This window comes from Cryptomeria japonica, chromosome 2 (genome assembly GCF_030272615.1).
Source record: "Cryptomeria japonica chromosome 2, Sugi_1.0, whole genome shotgun sequence".
Taxonomy (NCBI): Eukaryota; Viridiplantae; Streptophyta; class Pinopsida; order Cupressales; family Cupressaceae; genus Cryptomeria; species Cryptomeria japonica.
Genome location: NC_081406.1, coordinates 291,334,194 through 291,349,654, shown reverse-complemented (window position 1 = coordinate 291,349,654; position 15,461 = coordinate 291,334,194). Strand labels below are relative to the sequence as shown.

The following is a 15,461-nucleotide window of genomic DNA, read 5'->3' as shown; positions in this document are numbered from 1 at the left end:
GGAAGACTTCGGAAACATAAGTCACCGAAGTTGGGAAGACTTAGGCTTGGGACTTGGGAACCTGGGGGTTCCGGAGTTCCAAGGTTGAAGACTTAGGAACTTGGGAACCTAGGGGTTCCGGAGTTTTGGGGTTGAGGAAGAGAAGACTTAGGAACTTGGGAACCTGGGGGTTCCGGAGTTCCGAGGCTGAGGACTTACGAACTTGGGAACCTAGGGGTTCCAGAGTTTTGGGGTTGAGGACTTAGGAACTTGGGAACCTGGGGGTTCCAGAGTTCCGAGGTTGAGGACTTAGGAACTTGGGAACCTGGAGGTTCCAGAGTTCCGGGGTTGAGGAAGAGAAGACTTAGGAACTTGGAAACCTGGGGGTTCCGGAGTTCTGAGGTTGAGGAAGAAAAGACTTGGGAACTTGGGAACCTAGGGGTTCTGGAGTTCCGAGGTTGAGGACTTAGGAACTTGGGAACCTGGGGTTTCTGGAGTTCCAAGGTTGAGGACTTAGGAACTTGGGAACCTGGGGGTTCCGAAGTTTCGGGGTTGAAGACTTAGGAACCTAGGGGTTCCAAAATTCGGGCAAGACAACACTTCATACTTCATGATTCCATTGTTTTTTCTTTGATCAACTGAGGCAGCGCTGGTCCATAGAACATATCTCTGATCGGTTCTCACTGATAGACCAAGGGTGTCATAAAATGACAACAGTGAACACAACTAGAGTTTGTTTGAGGCCATTCAGACATAAAAGTGCAATAAGTTCAAACAAAAGTGCCTCAATAACCTCATTTTTTTGCAGTAAAACCTTTGTCTTAGCACAAAAAAGGACACAGCTGCTCAAGAGCTAATTGAATAAGATGAGATTAATCCATATACCCCCTCAACTATGTAGGATGAGAACACTCCTATATTTACAAAAGACAAGTTTGTTGATTTTGAGAGGCAAGCAAAGAAGGCTGCAGCAAAAACAATAGTTGTTGGATTGGATGACATCATGGGAGATAACAATCTTCAGCTAGAGGATTCACTGCCTTCCAATGTAATGTCCCCTATTTGGTTCAGCTTATATTTGCCCACAAGAGATTAGAGTATCATGGTTCAAGCCTGATCTGATTGCTTATATCTTCCAATGTGAGGGAGGGTCACACCTCTTCATCATGTTTGCCCTTTGTAATGGTCACAACCTTTCACAATCACCACCCTTCCAAAGAGTCACAACCCTTCATCATTTATGGCCATTGAAAGAGTTGCAACCTTCCATAATTATGCCCTTTGAAAGAGTCGCAACCTTTCATAATTTATGCCTTCATTTGGAAAAGTCACTTCCTTATTTACTTCCAATTCCTTCCTTCTTCCATTGATTCTTCCTTGATTCACATGCTCCATTCTTTCTTCCCCTCCCTCTCACAAATGAAGTTGTCTTTCTCCCATTTATACCTCACGTTTGAGGGAGTCACAACTTTTCATTTTATGCATTTTGACCATTCATTAACTTAATTAAATTTTAATTCTATTTAATTTTATTCTTTTATATTTTAATATAAATTTTATTTTTATTCTTATGTATTTTAATTTTATTATTAAATCCCATTTCAAAGTGGGGACATTACAGTCCACCCTTCCCAAAATTGCTTGTCCTCAAGCAATGATAGTTTTAAACCAAATCTTTTCCAATGTGAGGATCCCTAAACTAATCTTTAGAACCTCTGTGATATATTTAGCTTCAACAACACAACTCTATTATCATTCAAGGGCATATCTCTATCTTCGAGTTCAATGTGATTTATGGTTTATCTCAACTAATGATTGGAAGTATGCAATGTTTGTCATTTAAGACAAGTTATCTCATCAATTGTAATCATAAGAACTATTGGTCCTCTAGATATCTCCTCAAGATAAAACAAGGATAAACTTCCCATATATTGAGAAGAGGATTAGAAGCATGACACACATCTATAATTTTGTATCCCCCCCTCTTTTTTCTAGTTCACTCTTGTTATCCTCATGTTCTAGATCAACCAAAAATACGAATCCCACAATGATAGGAACATGTTTACAATAATCATAGATATTCTTGGAGTAGACATACCAAACACAAAGTATACACATAAAAACACGGAGCATACACATGAAGACACGAAGTATACACATGAACATAAGAAATAATGAGCATTTAGTGAATAAGCAGATTATGATAAACATAATGACTAGCTAATTATCCTATAACCAATCATTGTCTAGTTCAATAGGAAACAAAAACTACCCAACCTAAGTAAGCCCGAGAGCGCATCACATCCAAATCATGGCCATTCGCCTCACATCCCACAAGCAGTAGGAACGTCCAATTATGACCAATTCCATCCCTTAGGGTAATCAATTCATCACTTGGCCCACAAGAGGTAGGAATGCCCAACTATGACCAATTCCATCCCTTAGGGTAATCAATTCATCACTTAGCCCACAAGAGGCAGGAATGTCCAACTATGACCAATTCCATCCCTTGGGATAATCAATTCATCACTTGGCCTCCAAAAGGCAAGAATGTTCAACTATGACCAATTCCATCCCTTGGGGTAATCAATTCATCACTTGCCCGCAAGAGGCAAGAATGTCCAACTATGACCAATTCCATCCCTTGGGGTAATCAATTCATCACTTGGCCCACAAGAGGCAGGAATGTCCAACTATGACCAATTCCATCCCTTGAGGTAATCAATTCATCACTTGGCCCCGAAGAGGCAGAATGTCCAACTATGACCAATTCCATCCCTTGGGGTAATCAATTCATAACTTGGTCCGCAAGAGGCAAGAATGTCCAACTATGACCAATTCCATCCCTTGGGTAAATCAATTCACCACTAGGCCCACAAGAGGCAGGAATGTCCAACTATGACCAATTCCATCCCTTGGGGTAAAAGTTTCAATGTTACAAATTTTTTTTCTTTTTTTTTATGGAATTTGACTAGATAATTTGTTTCTAGATCTTGAGGACACAAGGGTGTCATAACCACTAGATTTATTCCTCCACAAAGCTCCATTTGTTTGCTGTCCCTTCCAAGTAGGGTTAATTCTCAAAACCCTTATCCCTCTTGTGTCCTCTACTTGGTTTAGAAAGTCATGAATGTCACATTTTGGACTGTCATACCTTCATCCATGCAACACAAGTCTGTGCATATTCGCCTTTAAGATCTGCAACAAAACACCTTCAAAATCTGCTCAATGTTCTTCAAAATTTCTGCTCAAGAAGGTCTGGTACAATCTGCTCACAAATCTGCTTAAATCTGCTCACAAGTCTGGAAAATGTCTGAAATAAATTGCTTCACAATCTGCTTATTAACTTTGATGTTCTATACTCATAAGGTCTGCTAAATCTGCTCAGAAAATCTGAAATAATTTGCTTATTAAACCTTTAAAACTTTGCTCACAAAGTCTCCTTAAGTCTGATCTTATGTCTGCTACAAATCGCCATTAATTCTGCTCTTTGATCAAATACCAGTTGTAATGCCCCTCAGGCTGGCAGAATCATGCTCTGATACCATTTATAATGTCCCCTATTTGGTTCAGCTTATATTTGCCCACAAGAGATTAGAGTATCATGGTTCAAGCCTGATCTGATTGCTTTATGAGAACTCCTGCTATGCTTTGATGCTCTCATCAAATGAAACCTTCCCCCCTTATATCTTCCAATGCGAGGGAGGGTCACACCTCTTCATCATGTTTGCCCTTTGTAATGGTCACAACCTTTCACAATCACCACCCTTCCAAAGAGTCACAACCCTTCATCATTTATGCCCATTGAAAGAGTCACAACCTTCCATAATTATGCCCTTTGAAAGAGTCACAATCTTTCATAATTTCTGCCTTCCTTTGGAAAAGTCACTTCCTTATTTACTTCCCATTCCTTCCTTCTTCCATTGATTCTTCCTTGATTCATACGCTCCATTCTTTCTTCCCCTCCCCTCTCACAAATGAGGTTCTCTTTCTCCCATTTATATCTCATGTTTGAGGGAGTCACAACTTTTCATTTTACACCTTTTGACCATTCATTAACTTAATTAAATTTTAATTATATTTAATTTTATTCTTTTATATTTTAACTTAAATCTTATTTTTAAATTTTATTTTTATTCTTATGCATTTTAATTTTATTATTAAATCCTATTTCAAAGTGGGGAACATTACATCCAATACAAGGTGGAGGCACAACTGTAGTGCAAGGGTGGAGTTGAAGCAGAATATGAGTAGGCCCAAAACTATCACTAGATATGGGAAAGAGGAAATCATACTAGGCATAGAGAATGTGGTCACTATTAGCATATGTGACAACTAAGAAATTATTTTAGGAGAGGCATCCTTCACTCTTTTGGATCCCTTGCACAGTACATTTTCTTTTGGAGGACACAAGGAAAATTGAATGGGTGAAACTGATTGTAAAAAAAGCAAAGAACATCACGATATATTTTTAATCACCCCTAGGTTTTTAGCTTAGTGAGAGGTGACACCAAGGGGAATGAGCTTGTGCAAAAGTGTCACAAGGTTTGCAACTAACTTCCTAACGTTGCAAAGCATTACTAGTTTGTTGACATTATTGATGAAGATCTTTGTGAGTAAGCATGACTACAATTGCCATATTCAAAGAAGATAGAGAGAGAATCTCAAAGGCATTTTTTTATAGCATCTTTGCAAAGAGAGCTACAAAGATTGTCAAGGTAACCTCAATCTTCATCTTAAATTTTAAATTGAATCCTCTTTTTTTATACTTTAGAAGTATTTACTTTCATTATAAATTTGTAACTTCAATTTGTTTATACTTGTAGGTGTCAAGGCCTTCGATGAGAGATTTGCACTTGGTGGATGGGAATCAAAACCCAATGGGGTATATTTATTGGGCCATAGACATGGCCAAAGAGGACATCCAAAACTATTACATGAGATAAAATCCCATTTGGGGGACCATTGGTTAGAGGTGGAACAATAAACTCCACCAACCCATTGATGTAGTAGGTACTACTTCAACCCCAAGTTTCTCTTCTCCAATAGCTTAATAGATCCTAATGGTGAGGATATAGAGGGCCTCTCAACATGCATTGAGACGATAACACCTATGGTTGAGATGAGGGACCTCATTTTTTTAGAGTTGCAAAATAAAGCAAGCTAGAGGAAAGCTCTATTCTTTGACACCAAGTATAATGAAATCGGAGTCTTTACTGTTTATATTGGATCAGACTGTAGCAAATAGCAATAACAGAAAACAAATGAATGTGCACAAAGAAGACCAATATACCCTAGGAAAACCTCCCTCTTGGAGGTGAAAAACCCAGCTACAATTCTCAGATCTTATTAGACCAAATCAGTATAATTCTTACAAGTTTTGCTTCAACACTTGAAGCAATATATCAGCACAGTAGAATTAGATCTGTAAATTAGGGCAAACATAAAACTTATCTGCAATGTACAATGTGATTGCTGCTGCAAGGGAGAATGGTGTTCGCTGTTCACTGTCACTGCTAAGTGAATTGCAGACCAGATAATGTGTTCGCTGACCCTACAATAAGGTTCACTGCCTCTGGAAACCAGTTCGCTGTCCTAGGGATATGATTCGCTGTCTCTGCAACAGTTCACTGACCGTGTGATATGGTTCGCTCACCTTGAAGGGTGATTTTCTGTTACTAAGGAGTGATTCGCTGAAGCTAAGGAGTGATTTGCTGATGAATTTGCTGACACTGGGATCTTGCTGAATCGATGATCGATGCTCACACTCCAACTTGTATATGTAGGTGATCATGCATCCTAATTTGTCTTAAGTCGGCCTTGTCAATTTTGGCACCAAGAAGGATAGGTCATGATTAAATACAAATTACATATGAGAGATTTACAAGTTACATATACTGCCCACTTAGGGCCCGGCTAACACAAAAATCATTTATGCCTCCTAAGGCCGGCAGGGCCACATACACGCTAGGTGTGCTAGGTCGGCCCTAGAAGGGCTCCGACCTAGCTACATACATCAACAATTACTCGTACCTTAAAAGTTATAGATTGCTTGCAAACTTTTTGAATATCTTATTTGTAAGTTTTGGTGGAAAGATTGTGGTGGAAATGCCCAAATCTTCAAAAGTCATCCCTCCAAATTTTGTCTCAACCTTGTACTATTTTTGGCTATGGGTGCAACTACAGTTTGTTTGATGCCATTGACACAAAGAAGCAAATAAGTTGACTCAATGGAAACTCAATGACATAATTTTTGTGCAATACAACCTTTGGTTTCACAAAAAAAAGGTAGAGGATAAATCACAAGAGCTTGTCGATTTGGATGAAATTGATCCTATAGTGATTCGACCATGCAAGATGAGGAGCCCTCCTTGTTTACAAAGGATGATATTGCCAAGTTCAAGGGGCAAGCTACAAAGGATGTGGGTTTCACAAAAGCAAGAGAGATTAAATTAGATGACACCAATGAGGCAAATGAATCATTGCCATCTAATAGAAGAGGTGGAGCCACAAGAATAGCCTTATAAGATGAGCAAGGAGACATAGTTGAATGTAAGGACTAGACTCTCTCCCCAATTATTCATTAGAACAAAGAAGAGGAAATTGTAAAATATTATAATTTGGAGCTTGCCTAGATATGCAATTTATGATTATGGTTTTCAAAGAAAATCATTGTTAATTCATAATAGTATTAGTTGGCTATTGATCTACATGATGATGTGATTTTGTACTCTTTGTATTCAAATCTAATAGAAAACACTTTGCCAACATTTCCTAGACTCGGTTGATACATTTTGTTGCTAAATTTGATACATTTGTGTTTTTTAAAGAAATATAACTAATTGTTGAAGTTCTTGAGTTTTAGTAGAGTGGGAATTTTTTGCTTTTCCGAGTCCAAGTATGTGAACTGTGTGAGAAACTCTTCCATGGACTTTTTAGCTAATGTTGGCATAGACTCGAACATTTACTTCTCAATCGCCCATGTTACCTAGATGATTGAGTAGATTTTGAAGGGATAGTCAACACAGATGAACTTAAAACTAACCACTCTAGTTCACCACCTATCTCTATCCCCTAGTCTTTACCCTCCAAGTTTACGTTTGTCTTTTTCTTTATCTTTCCCACCACATTTTTCACCTTTCATGTGCTAAGTGTGGCCTAATCATCAAATTCTTAGTTTTTAGGCTTGTCCATTACATTTTGGGTGGACCTAGATTATGACCTTCTTGTTGTTTCTAAGTACAAAGACATGATAGGTGGCTAATACATTTGGAAAATGAGACCACCTTTGATGGACCATTGACAAGTTATGCCTACATGTCATTTTTGTAGCTTCTTCCAAATCGAACAAGGCATTGATAAGACGCATATTAGAGGAACACAATTAGGTAGCTAGGAATAGGAACAAATGCACCAACTCGTCTATGGCAAATACTTTCGTTGAGACATGGACCAGCTAGGACTCGAACCTAGGACCTTCCATACGATGTTGGAGTGCTCTACCACTGAGCTATTGGCCCCTCTTGGACCAGTCCATCATCAATCCGGGTGTGGCTTATTTCCAACACCAACACCCCCCCTTAAGCCACACCTCTCGTGTGCTTGGGGCTCCTAGCCTGGACCTGGCTCTGATACCATGTTGAGACATGGACTAGCTAGGACTCGAACCTAGGACCTTCCATACGTTGTTGGAGAGCTCTACCACTGAGCTATTGGCCCCTCTTGGACCAGTCCATCATCGGTCCGGGTGTGGCTTATTTCCAACACCAACACCCCCCCTTAAGCCACACCTCTCGTGTGCTTGGGGCTCCTAGCCTGGACCTTCCATACGCTGCTGGAGTGCTCTACCACTGAGCTACTAGCCCCTCTTGGACCAGTCCATCATCGGTCCGGGTGTGGCTTATTTCCAACACCAACAACTTTCAGTACGATTTGGCCACTAAAATTCATGACAAAACCAATCTAGTAGGAATGAAGGATGCCCTTATCACAGAAAAGTTTCTACCTAATCAAGAGGACCTACTATGCATATGAGAAGCTACTATTCTAATCATTGTGGGGGGATGCTCCAAATCTTGTTCTCATTGATGATTCACGAACCATGATGGTAAGAGAGACATTTGGTTTCATTTTTCATCTTTGGGGAAAAATGCCTCGGTTTTAAAGGACACGGTGCTTTTACAAATTTCAACAAATCAAAACATCTTCTAAAAGACATTTGACTCCTAAAGAGGAACTTTTGCCTCCTCCTACTTAATTGACTATAACATAAAGAAATTCCTCTACTTTAGAGCAACCTCTTCAAGGTGCCTACAATGTCCCCTTTTCAAGCATAATTGGTTTGTGAACAATTATTCTATTTTTTCGAGTTAATTATTGGTGCACAAGGGACAACTTCAAAGTTCTTGGAGAGAACAATATTATTCAAGAAGTGGTGTTGTCCTAGCAGTGAGTTCAAATGATCTTGTTGAGCCTCATGGTGCTTTTACAATGCAAATCCAGCCTTTTGGGTCCTCTCCAAACTTCTTGGAGAAGCATGCTATTATAGACAGTCGCCAAGTTGCTCCACTACATCATCCTAAGTCCCCAACGACATATTGGTATGATCAAAATTTCAGATTTGTCTCATTTTGATATTTTTTGCAACTTGGGTGATTTATTTAATGAATTAAATAATTATTACTTAAATTGTCCTAAGCAGGAAATATTAAAAAGGCAACTAAGATATAATTTAGTTATTTAAAAGTGTTTTAAGTTGTGCCTATAAGGGGACACCTAAGCACAAGGAGATCTTTTGCATACAATGAATTATTCAATTTGGAAAAAGAGTTTGTGGAGGAAAGAGGGAGACTATTATTTTATTAATATTATTTCTCTTCCAAAATGTTATAAAAGGAGGTTGAAAGCTCATTGTTGAGGTGCCATGTTATGAAATTTGTTTTCACTACAGAGAGAATCTGTGTTCTCCCACTTTCTTGAGAAAGAAAACTCTTTCGAAAATATTGGTTTTGGAGCCGAAAACACCCCTAGTTGTTGGAGTGGTTTCATCTAGGAATCACCTGTGAGCTGCAAAGTGAAGTTTTTCTAGTTGTGGTACAAAATGGATACTTTTGACGTAGTTTAATTTCATAATTTGGGATTATTAATATTGTTTATGTTTTGAAGTGTTGTGGGGCGATTTTGGAGGTTTGTTGCAGGTCATACATCTTGCTTGCAAACTATACCATTTTGGGAGTATCAAGGTTGTACATTTTACTTCATTTCTCCCTCTATTTGGTTGTTGTTAATGATCTCTCTATAGGTCGTATAGTCTTAGAAGCGCAAATTAGAGTTGTGTGTGGGCCATACCATGCTATACTATGCCTATGAGGGTGGTGTGTGGGTTCCTTGGTTGAAGCATTGCCTTTTTTTGAGTTTTTTCAAGCTGTTTGGTGGTGCCTAGCTTCTTGGAGGATAGTCCCAAACATTTTGAGTTAGACCTGTGGTGTTGACATGATGTTTAAGGGGTCGCACCATATTGGCAGGCCATACATGAAATAAACATCTAAGTAAAGCGACATTTACATATGGTCAAGTGACTTGGAAAGTTCACCATGATCTCACAATGCGGGATCATATGCTCTAAGGGAGCAAATGCCATTAGGCTTTCCTCATTGAGCTCAAAAGCATTAAATCAATCCCTGCCTTCAAAGATTTCTTGGCCTTGGCACACAAAAGAAGAAAGCATGGAGGAGGTAATAGAAATGGAAGCAAAGGTTGTCATCATGTTAGAAGCCTCGGTGCTAAAGCTAGTATTAGTTTCTCTCCAATTGAGGAGCAAATGTATACTGATATTGAACATGACCTTAGGGTCAAAGGTACGCTATGGTACAAACAACAATATGTGGGCAACTTGAACACCACCCTACCATAGTCAGTCTCCTTGTGTATTGTTTTAGTCTTCACATGTCTAGTTATTATACGTTTTGAAGCTGTGTACTATTTTGATATGTCTTAAGTTATGTTTCAGTTGGCATACGTTTTTCAGTTCTCTTTTCAAGATGTAGTAGCAACTTCTTGAACTAGCTGGTTTATTCATTCTTTTAGTTATGTCTTGTAGCTGAGCCATATACCTACGCTCTCAAACCCATATGGACACTTCCAGTTAAGGGCTTTTATCAATAAAAAAGAGGAGGTGCAATGATAAACGGAGATGGACACCTTACTTAAACCAGCAATTATGTCTACTGAATGCATCTAAAACATTAATAAATAGTTGATGAATAGAGATTATAACCACCCACCCAAACCATGTGACTTCAACCAAACTAACCACCCACATTCCTAATGATTGTATTTATTAGAAGTCTAGGCTTGTACAGTTTGATGAGAAGAAGAAGAAGAAATTTTAACATCCACTAGGCTAAAAATAACCTATGGGACCAGACACTTGCTCCAAATGACTTTTGCAGTTCCATCCTTTTTTTAAGCAAGGTGATGATGAGTGCCTCCATCTTCTCAACAAACCCCTCATTGAAAAGATTATACCAAGAGCCAGTTGTCAAAGTATCTATATAACTGTCCCTGCTGTCCTTGAAGGCATCGCATTCTAGAATGAAATGCCTTTCGGTTTTCACGTGCCCGGAAGTACAAAAAACACATATTCTTTATTCCCAAACTTCTTTAGGTCTTTTCCAATGCCCGGTCTGAGTTAGTTCTTAATTGAGCAATGAGTATAACGTGCCTGTGTGTGTACACTCGAGATTTTTAATGGTGAATGCTGAGGCCCAATTTGTGCCTAAATTCTTCAACGAATTAATAGGATACTAATTTTCATTTGAAAATGTATGCCGATATGAAAATCTTTATTTGCATGTAATTACTGTTATTTCCTGGAGGAAAACTGTGTTGTGGCAAAACTATGTTAATTAACTTAACTCTGCTGTGATCGTGAAAAGTTGCGAGGAATTTGCTATCCCCGATCCTTATGACAGATATTAATTTAAAAACCACTTCAGTCCCATAGATTGTGGCATGATGGTGAGCTGGGTTCAAATTCCCCCACTGCAGTAAGTTGACCCATAACTGGAGCCGAATGCTGTGTGAATCAGTCGGAGGAACAATCAATTCTTCAGAACCTGGTTCAAGCTAATCTTATACTGCATAAGAAACACCTATAATCTCACCTAAGGTTTACCAACGGAAAAACAAACAACAATTTCAACTTCCCTTTTTGTATAGGTGAAATAATAGGAGGAAAACATCTTAGGCAAATTTAGAATTGTTGAATAGGACTGTGAAACGCAAAATCGGATAAATTAAACAGAAAAGGTCAATTGTAAGATTGCCTCAATAAAATGCAAATGATAATTGCACTTATTGAATCTAATTTGGGATCAAATACAGTACTCAATAAACGACAGAAAATACAAAATATATCGGGAAAAAAATAGTTTAATTGTTCACCTGAGGTTCGCGGGAAAAGCTGATGGCGATCCTGTTTAAAAATCAGGATCGACCTGTAAATGTAAATAAAGGGAAGTGAATGGAAACGAATGACTAACCAAAAGCTTGCCTTCCGCGCCCACGCAAGAGAAACAGTTAAGCATTAAACTTTATACAAGCTCTCTTTTCAAATAAAAAATTATACAAACTCCAAGTTTACTATTATAATTATAATTATAAAACCCCGGTGGTGAACTGCCTTCCTCTTAGAGCATTAACGGAAAATAGAATCCCTTCTATATCTATTTTTGTGTAAATCTTTGTAAAAGAGAGATTAAATTTAAAATATATAATATTTATAAATATTTAATATTATCAATAATATATACAAATAATTATCAATTATCAATTATATAAATAATCTAAATTAATATATAATTTTTTCACAAATTATCAAACACTGTAGTTCAATTGGTTGAGTACAATTGATGAATATAATGGTATGTTCATTGATTATACCATCTATCAAAGTTTAAAGTCATTGAATGTACTAGATTCCCTAAGCCATAAAATAGTTTAAGTGTATACTTCCTTGTAATATTTGGAAGCCCATACTTATAACAACACAGCGAAAAAACACATATAATTTAAATGTATACTACTTCATAATATTTGCATTCTCCTAATTATAATAGCTTAACAAAAAATAATTTATAATTTAATGCATATTTCTTTGTAATATTTCAATTCTTATTAGAACAAGAAATATAATATAGTTCAATTATTTCCCAAAACTCTTACAAATTGTAAATTCTTAAATCTTCAAAAGCATATAATTAGAGGCTTGACCCTAGATTTAAATTGGTTTATTTCAAAAAATTAAAAATTAAAATTATCATAAAATACAAAACCAAAACTTTAGAAGACTGTATCATATCCAAAAAAGAAGATTTTAGACATATTAAAATTTCTATAAAAGACAACTTTCAATGAATAGCCATTCCCAAAAAATTATTTAAGAGGCAAGGTGACTATCAAATTTAGGTCATGTATAATGAACAGCTACAAAGTCAGATGAGTGGGTGGAAGAATTGAAACAATTCACCCAAGTAATCAATGTAGACAAACAAATAGCTAATGGAAGTGAAATATCCTTTTTTACAAATAAAAGTTTGTCAATTAATACAAGCAAGTCACCATAAATTCACTTTTTTCTCTACCAAATGATAGTCGGTGTTGCCCATTTATGGGGCCCTTATCATGTTTATTGCTATGAAGCTACCATTCCTACTCCCAAGATATGAAGCTTATTTTTGTTCTTGTTCCATTGGAGTGTCAATTGTATATTTTTCTATGATGGGTTAGAGCCTTTTTGTGGGGGCTTTCTTGCATAGACAAATATCCTACAAAGATCTTCACAAAGGAAAATCCGTGAATAGTAGAGGAGCTCTGCATGTGGATGAAAAATTATTTGGTTGCAATAATCTTATAAGGGAGGATCTATATGGGTACTCCTATAGAGTGTATTACAGGTCAATTGTGAATGTGGGGGAAGGAGTTCCCTTCCAATGGAAAACTCAACTAGGGAAGCCCAAGATAGATTACATATTTCATGGTTAAGACAACTGAAAAGAAACCATAACCTGTGAGGTTAGGACTGATGACACGAGTAGAAGCAACAAGGTAGTAGTCCTAAGGTGGTCTGTGATGTCCCCATTTTTCTAGTGATATCTCAAGAATTCTAGTTTTGCCTGTTAGCCACCTCCACAAGCAAATTAATTGGTTAGGAGGTGGTATTTTCCATCTTTGGGGGCTTAGACTTAGTCATTTATTTGACTTTGATGGATAAATACATGTACTTTATAATATTTTATTATAAAGTAATGATAAAGTTACTTTTTCTTAAATTAGGAAAAATAAACTTATAAAGTAACTTTATAAAAGCACTTTATATTAAGTGTTTTCTTAAGTGAGCACTTGGGCCCACCTTGCATGACCCTCAAGAGGCATATAACATTTTATAATGTTTTAAGATTTCATAAAGTGCATATCCAAGGTTGGGCATGGCTTTTGGAAGAAGGGAAGATTCCTTTGGAATCATTAAAGATGCTTCCAAGTGGTACGATTAGGGCTTGGGATGATTAAAAACATTTTGGGAAAGCAATTTAGCATTATTGGTATTGATTATTTTAAGAAAAGAGTTGTTTCAGGTCTGCAACGATTTGGAGGTGTGCTGGAAGGAGAATTTGGGACGGAAACCTCATAATTCTTCAAGATAGGACGAAATCCCTATCAAATTCTACCTACCGATTTGCTAGAATTGCTTATATCTTGCCAAAAAGAGTCAAATTCGTTGTTTCTTCAGTTGTAGCATTCTGGATAGGGTTTGATATACAGATCTGGGCAGTTAATTTGGTAGAAAATAGTGACTTGTAGCTTTTGGTGGCTGGTCGTACCTTCCCTAGCTGGGTCGTACCATTTCCCATGCCTAGGTGAGCAACTAAAATAAATGTGAGGGTTTGGCATTGAAGTTTGTGCTCAGATTTCATTGTCAGTGATAAATAAAGGCAGATTTATGGTTAATCCAGAGATTTCATAATGTGTGTGACCTGCACCAACATTTATATGAGGAAAATTGACCTTTAGAGGATTTGCCTCGCAACATTTGGAATTTCTATATGGGTCTTCTTATTTTTGCTCTATTTGATTTTGGTAATTCATTTTAGAGTCAAATAAGACATGTGGAGCTTCTACTTCAGTTATTGAGCATTACCACTAGCACTCTTCTAAATATAGTCAAATAAAGGAGGCGTCCTAGGCAAGCTTTAGACCCCTGGTAGGCCAATTTTGGCTTTGGATGTTATTTATATAGATTTCTATTGATTTGTTGGTTGTTGATAATAAGATCTAGATGTTGGTTATTCATTTCAATCAATTACTATATTTGCTTGCATTAGTTTTCTTGCATCATAGCAAAAATCTCAAGCAAAAACCATATTAAACTTTAAAAATTGCAAAACATCTCTTCACAACTTAAAACTTCAATCGCTGGCCAAAGAAAAGAGACTTAAAAAATATATCAGGTTGTGGGAAATTTGGTTGGCATCTTTCATGGTCGATCCATAGTCACTAGGAGAGAGTAGCTTTGACTGACATGGATATCAAGACAATCATGGATATTTTAGATAGTGTGAGAACACTTCACTTTAACAAGATTCATTTTATGCCCCTCAATCCTAAAGTTGAAAAAGGATAAAAATCTTACATCTAAAATGTGAAGATGATAGGTTTTTCCTACAAACTAATGGATATCATAAGAGTGTTTGCAAAGCAAAAAGATCTAGCATATATTTAACATGTCACTTGCAATCAACTTAATAGTTCAACAGATCTTACTTTGATACACTATGAATGCAAAAGAATTTGATCATCGACCATTGATGAGAATACCATCAAGAGCACTTAGATATCTCTCAAATCTAAGCATTTTTCAAGATATACATACAATAATAAACAAAAATTATTCTCTCATCTAATTGTTTAACCCTACTCTTTTTATTCCATGGTGATTAATATCGATCCAATCTTTAATGATAATTGTTATTACCAACATAAGCAAATAGTTGTGTTACAACCTCCACGAGGATGTCAGACTATTCAAAAGGGGCTTTTATTTACAAAGACTAATTACATCATTTTTAACTAATGAACTCCTCTCAACAAAATTAAAACATGTAATCTATTATTAGATAAGTATTATTTTGCGTAATAGAGTTGATTTTGCTAGTTGAATTGAAGTAACTATGATTAAATAAGAGGTTAGAGGGACTTAGCTTTAGGATCAATAAAGGAAAAATGGAATTGATGTCAATGAATCATTTATCATTATCATGATTATTTGCCTAAATTTAATGACTATCTAAGAGTTCAACTATTGCATAACGTAGCATAGATTGAACTTGAGCAACATAAGTTTGATCCCAACTATTAAGTACCTAATCTGATGCACAAAATTGATATATGTTATGCAAAATAAAATGATTGTGTACCTAAATATC

The 15,461-nt window shown here is 36.8% G+C and overlaps 1 protein-coding gene across 1 annotated transcript in view; it reads right to left on the bottom strand.

Annotated features, from left to right (window-relative positions):
* LOC131032588 (ATP-dependent DNA helicase Q-like 3) overlaps window positions 1-11,571 on the bottom strand; it is a 266,803-nt gene extending 255,232 nt beyond the window's left edge. The window contains exon 1 of the mRNA XM_057963606.2: window positions 11,425-11,571. The gene's annotated coding sequence lies outside the window, so the exon portion shown is untranslated. The remainder of the gene's footprint in view (window positions 1-11,424) is intronic.
* Between the last annotated feature and the right edge of the window lie 3,890 nt (window positions 11,572-15,461).